Raw genomic sequence first — 16,685 nt, 5'->3', positions numbered from 1 at the left:
CTTTGGATTCTAGGGTTTCGCTGCTCCAAAGAGGTCATCGTGGCACTTTTTCTATAACTTTTTTTTTGTGACGTTTCAGAAGTCGCAAAAAAAAACCTATTTGAGAAGAAATCGCGTTGAACCTTGGGTCCGAATTTCAGAGCTTTTCGCGCGATATTTGCGGAGATATGATTTGAGGAAGTTGGTCTTTTTGCAGACTCCTGAATTACATTCAAAACAGGTGACCTGGGGAAAATCGTCATAACTTTCTCTCTGGGAATTAGATTGAAATTTCGTAAGAAGGTACAGAAAGAGGACGGACTGTAGTTTCTTGTATATCTTTTTTAGAACCAAATATCGAAAATCGTAGACGTGGTACTTCATACAACTTTGCTCTTTTGGAAAGGTCTATAATCAGGTCATCTTGGGAAATTGTGCATAACTCTTTCTTGGAGAATCCAATTTGGATCAGATTGGTGGCATTGGAAAGAGGACACAGAGAGCTACTACAGGTCACAAATTCAGAACTAGATGATTGGATAGTACAGAGATACATCAGAGGCAATATCGAGCTCCTACAAAGTGAAAAAAGGTGTGTAGATTTTTTTAAATTTTTGCTTAAGCTTGGTTTGAAAATTTATTTTGAAGGAATTCAAAGGGCATAGTAGAGCATTATTATCGGTAACTGATGCCCCGAGGAAAGAAAATGCAAACACCTAGTAAGGAACCTGAAAGCTCTAGCATGACTCATGAAGAAGAGGAAGAAATGCTACATGATATATCAAAATTACAAGAACAAGTGCAACAAATGTCACGCTCACAAAAGTTAACAGAAGCTAAGATAAATGGCGTGGAAGCTAAGATGAATGGCATGGAAGCTAAGATGGACAATTTGAAGATAGATTTAAACACAAATTTGAAGACAGGCATGGCAGATTTGAAGACAGATTTGACAAATTTTCTACAAGAAATACTTACTAATGGTGAAAAGGTAGTAAAGGAAACTCATGATGAGAACAAAAGAAATGTTAATCATGATTCCATAGACGCTAATGTTGGATCGAAGAATCACCATATTCCAAAAATCGATATGAGGAAGTTTGATGGCAAGGATCCCGCCACATGGATATTACAGATGGAGCAATTCTTCGATCTCAATAATGTGCAAAACACACAAAAGGTACGTATGGAAACTGTATATTTGGAACCAAATCAGTTTGTATGGTATCAATGGCTTTTTTCTCGTAAACAATTTATCACTTGGGCAATTTTTACGGAAGAATTGATAGCACATTATGAGGATACAAAAAGCAACACTTTTTTTAGCCAATTGATAAGTCTCAAACAAAAGGGTTCAATAATGGAGCACATTGAGGAGTTCCAAAAATTGAACATAAGGGTAAAAGATATTCCAGAGGAGCATAGGATTGATGTGTTCATAGGGTCTTTAAAGGATAATATCCAACATGATGTTCACCTTTGGGAACCTGATTCATTAGAGAAGGCATTCAGGTTAGCAAGAAAAATGGAAAGCAAAATTATGGCAACTAGGAAGCATACCACTCACAACTATAAAGACGGAAGTGTTTTTGCCCCTAGTCTTCCACAACCTACAAGGTTGACACCACAACAATTGGAAGAAAAAAGAGCAAAAGGGCTTTGTTACAGTTGTGATAGCAAATACACAAAAGGTCATAAGTGTGCTGAGAAGAAATTATTCTACATAGATTGTGAAGAGGAAGAAGAAAAGGAGCAAGAAAGGTCAAAAGAAGAGGATATACTCCAGGAACAAAGCCTAGATGAAGAACAAATAAATCCGACCATATCTTGTAATGCATTGGCGGGAATTACCACTCCTCAAACCATCAAGATAGAAGGACAAATCAAGAAGAAAAAGGTAATAGTGTTGATTGATTCAGGAAGCACCCACAATTTTATTCATTGTAGGGTAGCAAAAGAATTGAATTGCTTCCTATATCCAGCACCAGAGTGTCAAGTGATGATTGCAAATGGAGGAACAATAAATTGCTCTGGAAAGTGCCATAATATCAAGCTATCCATGGGAGAATATGTATTGACTAGCCCAATGCTTTCCATTCCAATGGGAGGTGCTGATGTTGTACTAGGAGTCCAATGGCTACAATCCTTGGGTACAATAGCTTTTAATTTTCAAGAACTTTTCATCAAATTTTCTACGAAAGGAAAGGAAGTTGAATTAAGGGGTATTGCAGGGAAACCAGGAAAGATAATCAGCTCTAATGGCATGACAAAGCTTCTAAAAAAGGAGCAAAGAGGTGTAATTGCACAATTATGTTCGCTAGATGTTTCCACATTGGAATCATCTATTTCTCCAGATCTCCAAAAAGTCCTGGACAATCATTCCAAGGTATTTGAGACTCCCAAAGGTCTCCCACCTATGCGTGATCATGATCATGCTATTCATCTGATTCCAGGAAGTGTTCCTCCAAACATCAGGCCGTACAGATATCCCTATGTCCAAAAAAGTGAAATTGAACGTATGGTTGCAGAAATGCTAGAGGCTGGTATAATTCAACCGAGTCAAAGTTCTTTCTCAGCTCCAGTAGTATTGGTGCACAAGAAGGATGGATCATGGCGCATGTGTCCAGATTATAGGGAGCTCAACAAGCTCACTATTAAAGATAAGTTCCCCATTCCTGTCATTGATGAATTACTGGATGAATTGCATGGATCAATTTACTTCACCAAGTTGGATCTTCGTTCGGGATATCATCAAATCAGAATGAAGATTGAAGACATTCCGAAAACAACATTTAGAACTCATGAGGGTCATTATGAATTTTTGGTCATGCCTTTTGGCCTTACCAATGCACCTTCAACATTTCAAGGTTTGATGAATTCAATTTTCAAACCATTCCTTAGAAAATTTGTGTTAGTATTTTTTGATGATATACTAATCTACAACAAGTCTTGGAAGGATCATGTTGAACATGTTGACAGGGTGCTACAACTATTGGAGGAGAAACAATTATATGCAAAAAGATCCAAATGTTTCTTTGGAGTCCAGGAGGTGGAATATTTGGGTCATATTGTATCTCATGAAGGAGTTAAGGTAGACCCTAGCAAAATTAAAGCCATTAAGGAATGGAAAATCCCCACATCCATAAAGCATCTGCGAGGATTTCTTGGGTTGACAGGGTATTATCGCAAGTTTGTTAAGAATTATGGGAGAATAGCAGCACCTCTAACAACATTATTGAAGAAAGATTCATTTTCATGGACTCCGGAAGCAACAAAGGCCTTTGAACATCTTAAAGAGGCAATGTGCCAAGCACCGGTCTTAGCTACACCGGACTTCACAAAAACCTTTATTGTGGAATGTGATGCTTCAGGAAATGGAATTGGTGCTGTTCTAATGCAAGATGAAAGACCCATTGCTTTTGAAAGTCGTCCAATCAAGGGAAAGTTTTTAAGCAAAGCTATTTATGAGAAGGAAATGTTGGCAATACTCCATGCACTTAAGAAATGGCGACCCTACCTAATGGGAAGACACTTCAAGGTAAAAACAGATCATGATAGCCTTAAATACTTTTTAGAACAAAGATTATCCTCTGAAGAGCAACAAAAGTGGGTCACAAAGATGTTGGGTTATGACTTTGAAATCATCTACAAAAAAGGGAAGCAAAATGTGGTGGCAGATGCACTCTCAAGAAAGGATGAGGATGTGGAAGCATTGTTGTGTGCCATTTCTATTATCCAACCAGATTGGATAAATGAAGCAAGGGAGGAATGGAAGAATGACGAAGAAGTGTGGGCACTTATTCGAAAGCTACAAAAAGATTCCAGTACTTCTGATACATTTAGCTGGCAAAATGATTCGTTATGGTACAAAGATCGCTTATACCTCTGTAAGAATTCCCAGCTAAAACAAAAGATTCTTATGGAATTGCACACTTCTCCCTTAGGAGGGCACTCAGGATTTTTAAAAACTTACCACAGGATTAAGAAGGAATTTTTTTGGGATGGCCTTAAATTGGATATTCAAAAGTTTGTGGCGGAATGTTTGGTTTGCCAACAAAATAAAGTTGAAACAATTAAGACACCGGGTCTATTACAACCTTTATCCATTCCAAGCCAACGTTGGGAGGAGGTTTCAATGGATTTTATCACAGGTTTACCCAAGTCTGAGGGAAAGAGTGTCATCATGGTGGTAGTTGACAGACTTACCAAGTACGCACACTTTTGTGCATTATCACATCCATTTAAAGCCAGTACAGTTTCTACTGCATTTATGGAAACAGTTCCAAAGCTACATGGAAAACCAAAGATTATTGTAAGTGACAGAGATCCCATTTTCACTAGAAATTTTTGGACATAATTATTTTCTTGTCTTGGTACTCAGTTAGCTCATAGCTCATCTTATCATCCTCAATCTGATGGGCAAACTGAGATAGTAAACAAATGTTTGGAAGGATATCTTCGTTGCTTTGTATCTAATAAACAGACACAATGGGTCAAATGGTTGCCTCTGGCTGAATGGTGGTATAACACTTCCTTCCATACAGCAACAAAAATGACCCCATTTATGGCACTTTATGGGTATCAACCACCATCCATCACATCATATTTAAGAGAAAATTCTAAGGTTCAGGCAGTGGAACATCACATCGAACATCAACAACAAGTCCTCCAACTCTTAAAGGATAACCTCGTGTTGGCACAAAATAGAATGAAACAACAGGTAGATCAACATTGTAGTGAAAGAAGTTTTGATGTAGGTGATTGGGTATTCCTACGGCTACAACCATATAAGCAAATGTCCCTAAAGCAAGCTAAGAAGGATAATAAATTATCACCAAAGTATTATGGTCCGTACAAGGTGTTGCAAAATATTGGTACTATGGCATACAAATTGGAGCTTCCTGCAGCTTCTCGATTGCACCCAGTTTTCCATGTTTCATGTTTAAAGAAAGTTATAGGCGACAAGCTCCTAATTCAAACAATATTGCCAGAACTTGATGAGGAAGGAAAAATTATATTGGAACCGGAGGCAGTCATAGAAACAAGAACTCGACAGCTACGAAATCGATCAATTTTAGAGTATCTTATCAAGTGGAAGAACTTATCCGTTGAAGATTCCACATGGGAGGATGAGAATTTTATGCAAAAGTATCCAGAACTACTCAAGCGTTGAGGACAACACCTTTTTGAAGGAGAGGGGCATGTTGGGTCCCTATAATACTAGTTATTACCCCATTACTATTGTATTTATACCCCTTATTTATATTGTTGTGCCCCTATTACCCCCATATTGTTATTTCTGTGCCCCATAGAATCCCTCTATTGTTATTTTTGTGGCTTTATATTATTATTGTTAGGTCGGCTGGATTATATTGTGACTCCTTAGACTCCTATATATAGAAAGGAGGTTTTGTCATTTTATCATCCAAGAATTGTTAATTTATGTAATGTAAAAGAGGTTGCCCCCTCGAAGAGGCTGAATTCTAAGGCGTTGATCTATCTTTTCTTGAGCTGGTTTCATAACAGAGCACAACCCTTTGCCCTTGATGACAAAGGGGGAGAATGACTTTGAGGATGTTGGGTTGCCATCAAGTCCAAAGGGGGAGATTGTTGGCATTATGGCACAGGTTTGGAGCTATGGCACAGGTGTTGTCCTTGATGGCAACTCTCTTTGGTAACAGATCTCAGTTCAGGCTTTTAAAATGAAGGAAAATACATATACGCAGGTTCATCTAGATGAAGACACGTATACACGTGGGTTAGATGTTTCAAAGGCACGTGTGCGTATACACGCACTTTTATGCAAGGAAAAGCACGTATATGTTGGAGAACTTACCTTTGGTCCGTGGTAGTTAGTCCTTGGTATTTGAACCTATGGTTTTGGACCATGGTACCTCATCAGACGTGTTGATCCCAAGTATTGGGTCCGTGGTATTGGTTTATTATGGTTTTGGACCGTGGTATTGTGGAAGGCCTAAGACTATAAAAGAGGAAGGAGATCATTTGGCAAAGTATCATCGGAATTATTGTTGAATATCTGATAAAGTGCTAGATCTGGAATACTGGTAATTGGGTTATGGTGCAGATATGGATCTAAATGAAGGAGGAACCTTAGTGCAAAGAGAAGGATAAGTTCTATTGATGGACCATAATCTTTAAGCTTGAATGCTAGTATCTTTGTATGATTTTGATTTGTTATATGTGGCGCTTGCTTGATCTATAAAACTGATAATCTGGGTTAATTAGAATATCTGAAAGAGCGAATTATCCTTTATAGATATGTACGTAGGTTCAGTGAAGCGAAGGCGCGTATATACGCTGGTTCAGTGAAGGCAAACAGCGTATACGCAGGTTATTCCATACGCAAAAGCGTATGCACGCAGGTTTCAGGCTATTAAAGTAGCGTATATATTTTGAGTTGTGATCTTGCTGCTTCTGTTTATTGCTGTAGTGTTTTAGGTTCAGTTTTGGTGTGTGGTTACTGTTACTGTGATCTGGGTATAGTCATTAGAGAAGTGTTTATTTTGATTCAGTTTTGATTGGTGAAAAGGTGATTGGTTGATGCAGAAACTCTTGATGTTTGATTGATGCTAATTGTGGATCCTGTTTGAAAATTCATGAAACGTGGTCCCTGAAAGAAAGAGAAGGTTGTAACCTTCTGTAGGCCAGCACCTACGTACTAGTATATTGGCTAGTGCAAGAGCTAAGGGGGTTGTAGCTCCCTTCTAGGAGAAGCTGGAAAACGAGAGAGGGTTGTAGCTCTCTACAGGTTGTAGCCTGCGTACTGGTAAAGGACTGCACAAGTACAATTGTAAAAAGAAGTTTCTAATTAAAGAGAAGATAGAGACGAATTGCAGCAGGTGGTTTTCACCCACATTGGGTTTCCACCTTACAGCTTGTGTTCTTATGTCCGATTGTCTTTCTGCTCTGTTTACTGTTTCTGGTTACTAGTTATTTGATTCTCAAACACAGATTAAAAATCATCATCAGAAAGATAAAGTCATTTAAAAGTTTGCATTGTATACGCGGGTTTCCTTCTGCATAGTTGCGTATATACGCGGGTTTAATTAACTGAAGTAGTGTATATCATTTGATTTTGAAAAAAAAAAGAAGGAATATTTGACTTGATAATACTGATTCACCCCCCCTCTCAGTATTATTTCCAACAAAGTAAAGTTGGTATCCCAGTAGTTGCAGCATCATTGCTGCAATACTGACGCTCACCACTTTTTGGCGTCGTTGCTGGGGAAGCGTCAGAGTATTCTGTGATTACTGCTTTCTTCTATTTCCTATTGCAACATTCTGCTAATAGTTTATTTCGGCAAAAGTAGACTAGTCATTTCTCTTCTTTCAAGTTTTGCATTTCCTTGCTTTCCTTTTCAATTCTGCAAATTCCATTTCGGCAAAAGTAGACTAGTCATTTCTTTTCTTTCAGCTCTGCGTTTCCTTGCTTTCCTTTTCAATTCTGCAAATTTCTATTCAACAAGTTCATTTCAGCTAGTTGCAATTTGTTTTGTTCAATCACAATTTCAGTTTCTGCAGGTACTTTCAGTGTGGGGAAAAATAAACAAAAACCAACCAAAAAGATTTCCTTTCATGCCTCGTAGGAATAGAGATAACTCAGGAAAATTTTTGCCCAACACCTCCACTACTTCATACAGCCAACCTTCTCTCTTCTTCAGTGGCTGCACTCAAGAAGAACCTTTAGGTGAACAGCCAGAAATATTTGAAGAACCTATAGGGGAAGAAGAATAAGAAAACATTCCTCTTGAGTTAATGGCTAAAAACTGAAATGCTAGGGGAAATGGGGAAAAAATAGAGGGTGCCTTTCCCATTTGGGAGACCAATGGGGACACCAAAATTAATAATATAAGCCCTTCAACCCTACCTCATTTCCATGGTTTGACTACAAAAGATCCTGATACCTTCTTGTTTGAGTTTGTTGTCATCTGTTGAACTTATGACTATGCAGAAGACGAGAAAAAGTTGAAACTCTTCCCTTCTACTCTTAAGGATGCAGCATGGCACTGGTTCATGGGATTACCTGGCAATAGCATCACAACTTGGGCTCACATGCAACAGGCCTTTAACAACAAGTATCAAGACTATTGTAAGACAAAAGATACTAAAGAAGAAATCTTCTGAATGACCATGGGAAGTGATGAGTCCCTGGAAGACTATGAAGAGATGTTCCAGCTTAATTAAAAAAAGGTTGGGTGTACACTTGACCCTGAGTCTCTGAAGTTGGTCCTGCTCAGGGGAATTCAGGAAGACCTTCTAGACACCCTCCATCTACTGGCTAGGGGAGACATCTACCAACTATCCTATGAGGACATAAATACTGTTTTTAGAAACCATTCTAGAGCAGCCAGAAAGAAAGGTAGGGGGAGTTAACCCATAGCCAGTGCCTCTTCTTCCAATTCATCCATTAAAGGTGAAATTGGAAACATGCTGGAAGACTTCAAGAGTGAGATGTTGCAGACTCTTGCCATGCAAAGGGATACCTTACATATCAAAAGAACACGAGAGAAAGTAGAGAGAGGGCTTTGGCCATTTTTTCCCTAGATGCACCAGGAGGCATCCTAGGAATGAATGCCCATTGAAATCTATAGAGGTTTGTTCAGTCTGTGAATAAAATCATTCTATAGATAAGTGCCCTTCCTTTCCCAGACTTAAAGCTGTATACCAAGGGGCCAAAGGAGTCACAAAATAGATCTATTACATAAACCAAAGGAGGCTGTATGGACCTAGACCATACCAGCAGGGGATGCAAGGGACATCTCATGCATACTACAACCCCAACCAAGTCACCTCCATACCTTCTTGGGGCCCCCCTGCTCATCCTTCCTAGTCCATGCCTCCTCCTTGGTCCTTCACATCTCAATATCATGCCCAAACAGCCACTCATTCATTTCAACCCTATGCTCAACCACAGCCTCAGTGGAATGCACCTCATCAGGGGTGGAGGCCCCAATACAACTCTCTTCCTGCTCTTCTGCCTCCACCACCTGCCCAACCACAACCGTTACCTTCTGCTCCACCAAGGCAACCCCAAATTCCTACCCAGCCAAATCCGAACCCGAACAATAGACAGGCTCAACAAGTGTATAGTGGGGAACCATCATGCCCAACTTATGCAGTGGAGATTCAAGAAATTAACTTGCGATCTAGTAAAGTTCTCCCAGATAGCCAACCTCCACCTAGGGAGGTTGAGGAAGATAAAGAGGAAAGTGAACCTAAAGTAAATCCATCCTTTCCTGAGAGACTATCCATGACAATCTAGCCTACCCCAGAAGAGACTAAACTCCTAGGAGAATTGAAACATTTATGTGTGAAGATACCACTTCTCCAAACCATAAAAGATGTGCCTATCTACAATAGGTTGATCAAAGAGAAGTGTTTTAGGCATCCAGGAATGCGCAAGAGAGATGCCCCAACCATCAATGTCATAGGACAACTGTCTGACCTAATGTTGGGGCAGATAATCTGTCCAAAATATCTGGATCCTGGAAGCCCAGTAGTAGATGTCCACATCAATGGCACAATGGTCCCACATACCTTGATTGATCTGGGATCTACCATTAATGTGATGACAGAGGAAACAATGCTCAAACTTAACCTCTAGGGCTCCTTGAGGAAGACCACGATAGTGCTATAGCTAGCAGACCGCTGCACCGTGACCCTTGAGGGGATTGTGGAAGATGTGATGGTCTCCATTGATTGTTGGGAGTACCCTACTGATTTCTTACTTCTCCAGCTAAAGGCAAAGCTCACTGGGTATCCTCTCATTCTGGGAAGACCCTGGTTGGCTACAGCCGATGCCTACATCAGCTTCCGAGCTAGGAACATGACCATAAAGAACGGGCACATGTCCAAGCAGTTAACCCTATATCCTCCTGTCCAATCCCTGCTAGAACATGATCTACCTCTCTGGTTGGAGGAGGAGGAGGAGGATGAGGATGAAGTTTATTCTACACTACTTTATGCATTAGAACTCGCCTGGGGGGGGAAACTGCAAGATGAGGATGATATGACTGAAAATTCAATTCAGAATCCACCTCCCAATGTATCACCATTAGAAGAAATAGTAAGAGAAACCCAAAACAACCCCTCAACTGATCTCTGTGTGGCCGACCCTACTTCTCTCCATGTCAAAAATATAGATTTTGGCCCAGAAAGAACATTGAAAATCAATCCATCCCTATCTACTTCCCAGGAGAAGGAGCTATGCAACATACTGAAAAAACATCTAGATGCCTTCGCCTGGAGTTATAAGGAGATGAAGGGATTGCACCCTTCAGTATGTACTCATCATATATACATCAAGGAAGATTGCAAGCCAGTCAAGCAACCTCAAAGGAGGATGAACCCAGCGCTTAAAGATATTGTTAAGGAAGAACTACAGAAATTGCTTGATGCAGGGCTCATCTATCCCATCTCTGACAGTGAATGGGTGTATCCTTTGGTGCTAGTGCCAAAGAAAAATGGCAAGTGGAGAATCTGTGTCGACTATCGGGAATTGAACAAATCCACTAAAAAGGACCATTTTCCTTTACCTTTCATAGATCAAGTGTTAGACGGTCTGGCAGGGAAAATGTTTTTCTCTTTCCTAGATGGGTTTAGCGGGTACAATCAAATTCAAATCAACCCGAAAGACCAAGATAAGACCACTTTCACTTGTCCTTGCGTTACCTTTGCATACTGGGTCCTTCCATTTGGTTTGTGCAACACTCCAACCACTTTCCAAAGAGCAGTATTGAGTATATTTTCTAAACTGGTTCATGATGGAGTAGAAGTATACATGGATGATTTTACTCCTTATGGCTCTGACTTTTAGGAAGCTTTATCTAACCTAGGAAAAGTTCTGGATAAGTGTATTGAGATGAACTTGTCCCTCAGTCCAGAAAAATGTGAATTCTTGATGACTGAAGGGACCGTGCTAGGTCATGCAATATATCAACAAGGACTGCAAGTGGACCCCAACGAAATTGCCATCATCCAAAGGGTCCCACCTCCTCAAAAGGTGAGAGATGTCAGAAGTTTCCTAGGTTTAGACGAATATTACAAGAGATTCATTAAATACTTCAGCAAGATAGCCTCTCCTTTGTTTGGCCTCTTAGGCAAAGAGGTTGAGTTCATATGGTCGGAAAACTGTCAAGAAGTCCTAGATACCTTGAAGAGCAAGCTAGTGACTGTGCCAATTCTCAGAGGCCCAAATTGGGACCTACCCTTTCACATTCACACAGATGCCTCGAACAAAGCAATAGGAGTAGCCTTAGGACAAATTGATGAAAATTTACCTTATGCCATATACTTTATAAGCAAAAACTTGTCAAAGGTAGAGTTAAACTATACAGTGACTGAGAAGGATCTCCTAGTTGTCGTGCATTCCTTAAACAAATTCATACATTATATCACATGTTATCAAACCTTTGTGCACACTGATCATGTTGCCATTATATATTTAATGAACAAACCAGATGTAAATGCTCACATTATTAGATGGTTGCTTTTACTGTAGTAGTTTGATTTGACCATTATTGATAAGCCTGGTAAAGAGAATGTTGTTGCTGACTTTTTGTCTAGAGTAAATTTTCCTGCAGGTGAAGAAGGAATGGTGGATGACCAAATGCTAGATGAACACCTATTTGCTATATCAGTACTCTCTCCATGGTTTGCTGATATAGCAAACTACTTGGTTTTAGCACAGTTCCCACCACACCTATCCTCAAAAGAGAAGAGCAAGATAGTAAGGAAAAGCGCCCCTTTCACTTGGATTGGAGGAAATCTCTTCAAACTTGGCCCAAATCAGATCTTGAGAAGATGTGTCAGGGAGGAGGAAGTCTTTGACATCCTCCTGACCTGTCATGACGAGCCTTGTGGAGGTCATTTTGCAGCAAAAATAACCGCCTTCAAGATATTGCAAGCAGGCTACTACTGGCCCACTCTTCATCAGGATGTGAGGAGATACACGAGCCAGTGTGATCGGTGTCAGAGGATGGGGAAACCCACTCCAAAGGATGAAATGCCCATGAAACCTTAAGTGACCTTGGAGCCATTTGAGAAGTGGGGCATGGACTTTGTGGGGCCTATCAACCACCCTTCAAAGCAAAAGTAGTACATCATTGTGCACACTGACTACCTGACAAAGTGGGCAGAGACAAAAGCAATCAAAGCAGCAATAGAAGAAAAAGTAGCTGAGTTTTTGAGAGAAAACATATTCTACAAGTTTGGGTATCTGAGAGAGTTGGCCACAGACTAAGGCAGTCAGTTCACTTCCAGCCTGATTGAAGATTTGCTCACACATCATAAGATCAAGCACAGGACTTCCTCTCCTTATCATCCACAAGCCAATGGGCAAGTGGAGGTCACTAACAGAGCATTGGAAGGGATCCTAACCAAGGTAGTGAGCAGCAGCGGAAAAGACTGGGTGGACAGATTAGTTGAGGCCACTTGGGCCTACAACACAACATGGAAGAGCACCATCGGGTTCACACCCTATGAACTAGTCTATGGGAAGAAGGCTTTGCTATCAATAGAGTTTGAATTCAATACCCTAAGGATGGCAGCTCAGCTGGATTTAGACCTTAGCCATGCACAGAAGGAGAGATTACTTTAGCTCAATGGATTGGATGAATACAGATTGCAAGCCCTTATCCATACAGAGGTAGTTCAGCTTCAGAGAAAGATATGGCATGACAAAAATATCAAGGAGAAGCAATTCCAAGAGGGAGATTAGGCACTACTCTATGATTCAAGATACAAAGATTTCAAAGGCAAGCCGAGGACAAGATGTCTAGGACCCTACACTGTGGAGAAATGCAATGACAATGGTTCAGTCCTGATCAGAACCATTGATGATGAAGCCATCCCCATGCTTGTCAATGGACATCGGCTGAAAATATACAAGAAACCCCTCTCCAAGTGAGAGTTTATTGGAGATTTGAATAAAACAATGATGGTAGTGGAGCATGTCTTAGCTTCCACTTCACCCACTCATTGAAGAAAAGGAAAAAATAAAAAATAAGGACTCAAGTGAAAACCTCCATGAGGCGCTTGAGTCCCATCATTAGGTTGAAAGCCTCTTCTGAAGCGCCTAGGGAAGGAAATTAAGGTGAAAACCTCTCTGAGGTGCCCTAGTTGTTTTCAAAAAAAAAGGAAAAAAATGAGTTTTTATTTTATTGCAGGTTTGCAGGAGGACTACAAGGAGCAGAAGAAGGTGCCAAGGGGACCCTGACATTCATACCAACACCCATCTCCTCTTCTCCACACCTTCGTCCATAATTTTTGGCATCTCTTTCACTCAACTGCACCTTTTTCTTCCAAAACTGTGTCTTCTACAGGAGGCTCTTGTAGGAATTACAGAGAGCCAAAAGTGTCTGTAGAAGGCAGTTTGAGGGACCAGGAGTGCTTCATGAGGAACCTATCATCCCTCTTACCACCTTCAAGCTTCCTTGCCATCATTTCCAAGCTTGCATCACACCCCAAGCATCATTTTTTTTCCTATCCAAGAAAAAACACAGAAAAAACAGTTTTCCAATATTGAAAAAAACAAAAATAAAAAAAAGGAAAAGGCACCAATAACCTTACTTGAAGCTTACCTATTATCCCTCTATCATTCGTGATACCTCTGGCATTATTCTCGAGCTCCAAGCATAGGGAAAAGCTGAAGTTTCCAGGGGAGAAGCAGCTACATGAGCTCCTGTAGGAATTCTTGTAGCAGTTGATCCTACAGAAGTCCAACACTAGCAGTAAGAGAATGCACACATGAAGGTTGAAAAGGCACATGAAGCTCAGCTCTAGCAAGAGAAGAACCTGCATAAGCACAGAACCACACATCAGCAAGTAGAGACAACGTTCAAAAAGGGAAATGAAGGCATGCAGCAGAGAAAGCCACAACACCTCACAACAAATACACTCGGATCACAGGTAAGTAACTAAGTCACTCCTCTATTTGCATTTGTGTAATTAGGAGTCATACGAAGGCAATGATATGGTTGAGATTGAATGAGGGAAAGATGGCTAGTTAACTTGGCCACCTTCATTTAGTTGACTCCACTTATCCGAGATGTCACCCACACGTGTGCATAGTCAACTCAAGCACAAGATGCCAAGGACAGGTAGTGGGAGGAAGTGTGAACTCCGATGCAATAATGAGGGATGATTACGAGGAGGGGCCATGATGACCAAGCAGGTGGGGACCAACGGTCCGAATATGGGCAATGTACACCTTGCCAGCTCAACACTCATACCCGAAAATAGCCATAAAAAGCAATGAGCACTCCTCCCCGCGCATTCTCACCACCTTTTCTTTATTTTCTCCTTGTAAATTAGCCACAACGGTCTTCTTGTGACCCCACATCCTCGTAACCACCATCCTCCATTGATTTCCTCCCTATATTTTCTCTCGGCGTTTTCTACAGGAGAACCTACAAGAAATCTATAGGAGCACCTACAGGAAGTCTATAGGAGGGACATCGGGCTTCTACAGGAGGGGCAGTGAGTCATTTTGAAGGGAGAAAACATGATTTTTAGCATGAATTTTAGTCTGGAGAGGTAGGGTTCATGCATGGCCCCTATTGAATATCAATATATGAAAGAAGTGGTCTCAATTTGAGGATGAAATAAGTCTTTAGGAGGGTAGAAAATACATAAAAAATTTCTGTTTATTTAAAAAAAAAGGAAACACAGTCTCCTCTATTTTTTTTTTATTTTTCTCAAAACTCTTTGTCTCCACCTCCATATTTGGGTTAAAAAAAAAGAAAAAAGTACAGGTAGTATGACAAGAGGGTTTATGAGAAAGGATCCCACTAACTCCACTAGGCTCCATGCACATCCTCAAGTGGTTGACATATTCACAAGGGAAAACTGGATGAATTTCTTTGAGAAATTTCGAGGGTTTGATGATGAAATTGCCCAAGAATTTGCTCTCTCTCTAGTCCCTCACACAAGAACTCATGCTACTGTAAACATTAGAGGCCTATCCATAGAAATAACCCGTCAATTCATCAGTATGGTCACTACCCTTCCTCTTGGGCTTCCTTGGAGTAAAGATGAGAAACTAATTGGCCAAGCTGCCAAGAAGATTTTTTTCCAAAATAATGAAACCCCTGTTGAAGATAAAAATGGAATTAGAAGGGCTAGTATACCATATCCCTGGGATGAGGTTAGCTACCAAGTAATAAAATACATTTCTTGTGAGGGGAGGCATAACATTGTCTATGAGTATCTTTCAGAATCCTCCATGACTTGAGGTATGGCATGGATACTCCAGCACCTCAAAAGCTCAGTATCCCTTACTTTCTCCTTCATTCCCTCATTAACTGCAGAACCAAGGTACAAGCAAGAAATTCAGGGTAGTTAGCTCACCATGGCTTAATAAAAATCCTAGTAGAGGAAGCCCTCCATACCTTTACACTCCCTATAGCATGGGAAGTTTTCTGAAATATGACAGCTGAGGGTGACATAAAAGCATTAACCTATGATGTTAGTCCTACTGGTAGTTAGGAGGAAGAATAGCAAGGAGGAGAAGATGAAGCAAGTGGTGACATAGTAGAGCAAGAAAGGAGGGAGGAAGGAAAAGAAACAGAGGAGGGAAAAGTTGAAGAGACAGAAAAAGAGACAAAAGAAGGAGAAAAAGAGGCATAGAAGGCAGAGGAAGGAGAATAGTCCCCTGAGACTTTGGAAAGAGTGGCAGCAGCTTCCCTCACTGCCCTCAGTACACCAGTCAAGCCAAAGCAGAAGAGGAAAAGACAAACCTCCATGTATTTCAGGGCAAGGAAGAGCACACGAATTAAAACAGGCAAACCTGAACCCTCTTCAAAAGTCCCCATTGCTATTGAAGATTCACCATCTGCCAAGGTGAAAGAATCTCCTTCCAAGACACCTATAACATATGAAAGGGGGACTCCAAGATCTTCTACATAGAAGGGCAAGGCAGTACTACAGGACCCAAAACTAGACCTACAGGAGGCTGAAACAGTCCTACAGGAGACATTGTCCAAACTACAGGAGACCCAAAAGCTTGAGGAAATGATAGGAGGACAGCCAAAGGTGAAAGATGAAGAACAAGAGCTACAAGAACTTGACCCCCAACCTAGTCTTGCCTCCTATTACAATCTACTTGAGGGAGGCAAGATAATCCCACAGAAATTTACAATTCCACTGTTTTTCGAATTGGAGAAAGAAAGAGTGAGAACACATAGGTGGATGCATATAGCCAAATCCAAAGGAGTTGAGGATGTTGCCATATGGAGAACAAACTCAGGGAAATGGGCAAAGAATTGAGTGCTCTCAGAGACAGAGAAACCATCACAAGAAGCCACCTTGAAAATGAGAATGAAATCCTAAGGAGGCAGCTGCAAGAGAAAGAGACTCAGCTGGCATACATGGCCAACTTATCCATGGAAACACTACAATGCAGAACACCAGCCAAATCTTATGGCCTCTATCTGAAGGAACAATGGCTTCAATTCCAAATAAAGACTTTGGCACAAAGAGGCACAATGCCTTTCCAAGACTACAGGCAGTTCATGGAGTTGTGTGACCAAAGCACCTCAAAGGATAAGGCAAAGATGGCAGAGTTCTACCTACACAACATGGCCCTCACAGACATGAATATGTGGGATCCCAATGCCAAGTTAGGGGACTTGCAATTAATGGCCATGGCCTCATGGATGAACCATGAAGAATTGAGGGCAAAAAAA

This window comes from Pinus tabuliformis, chromosome 5_2 (genome assembly GCF_031772625.1).
Source record: "Pinus tabuliformis cultivar Carrire ecotype Pingquan chromosome 5_2, CPIR1, whole genome shotgun sequence".
NCBI classification, from domain to species: Eukaryota; Viridiplantae; Streptophyta; class Pinopsida; order Pinales; family Pinaceae; genus Pinus; species Pinus tabuliformis.
This window is presented reverse-complemented; position numbering follows the sequence as displayed.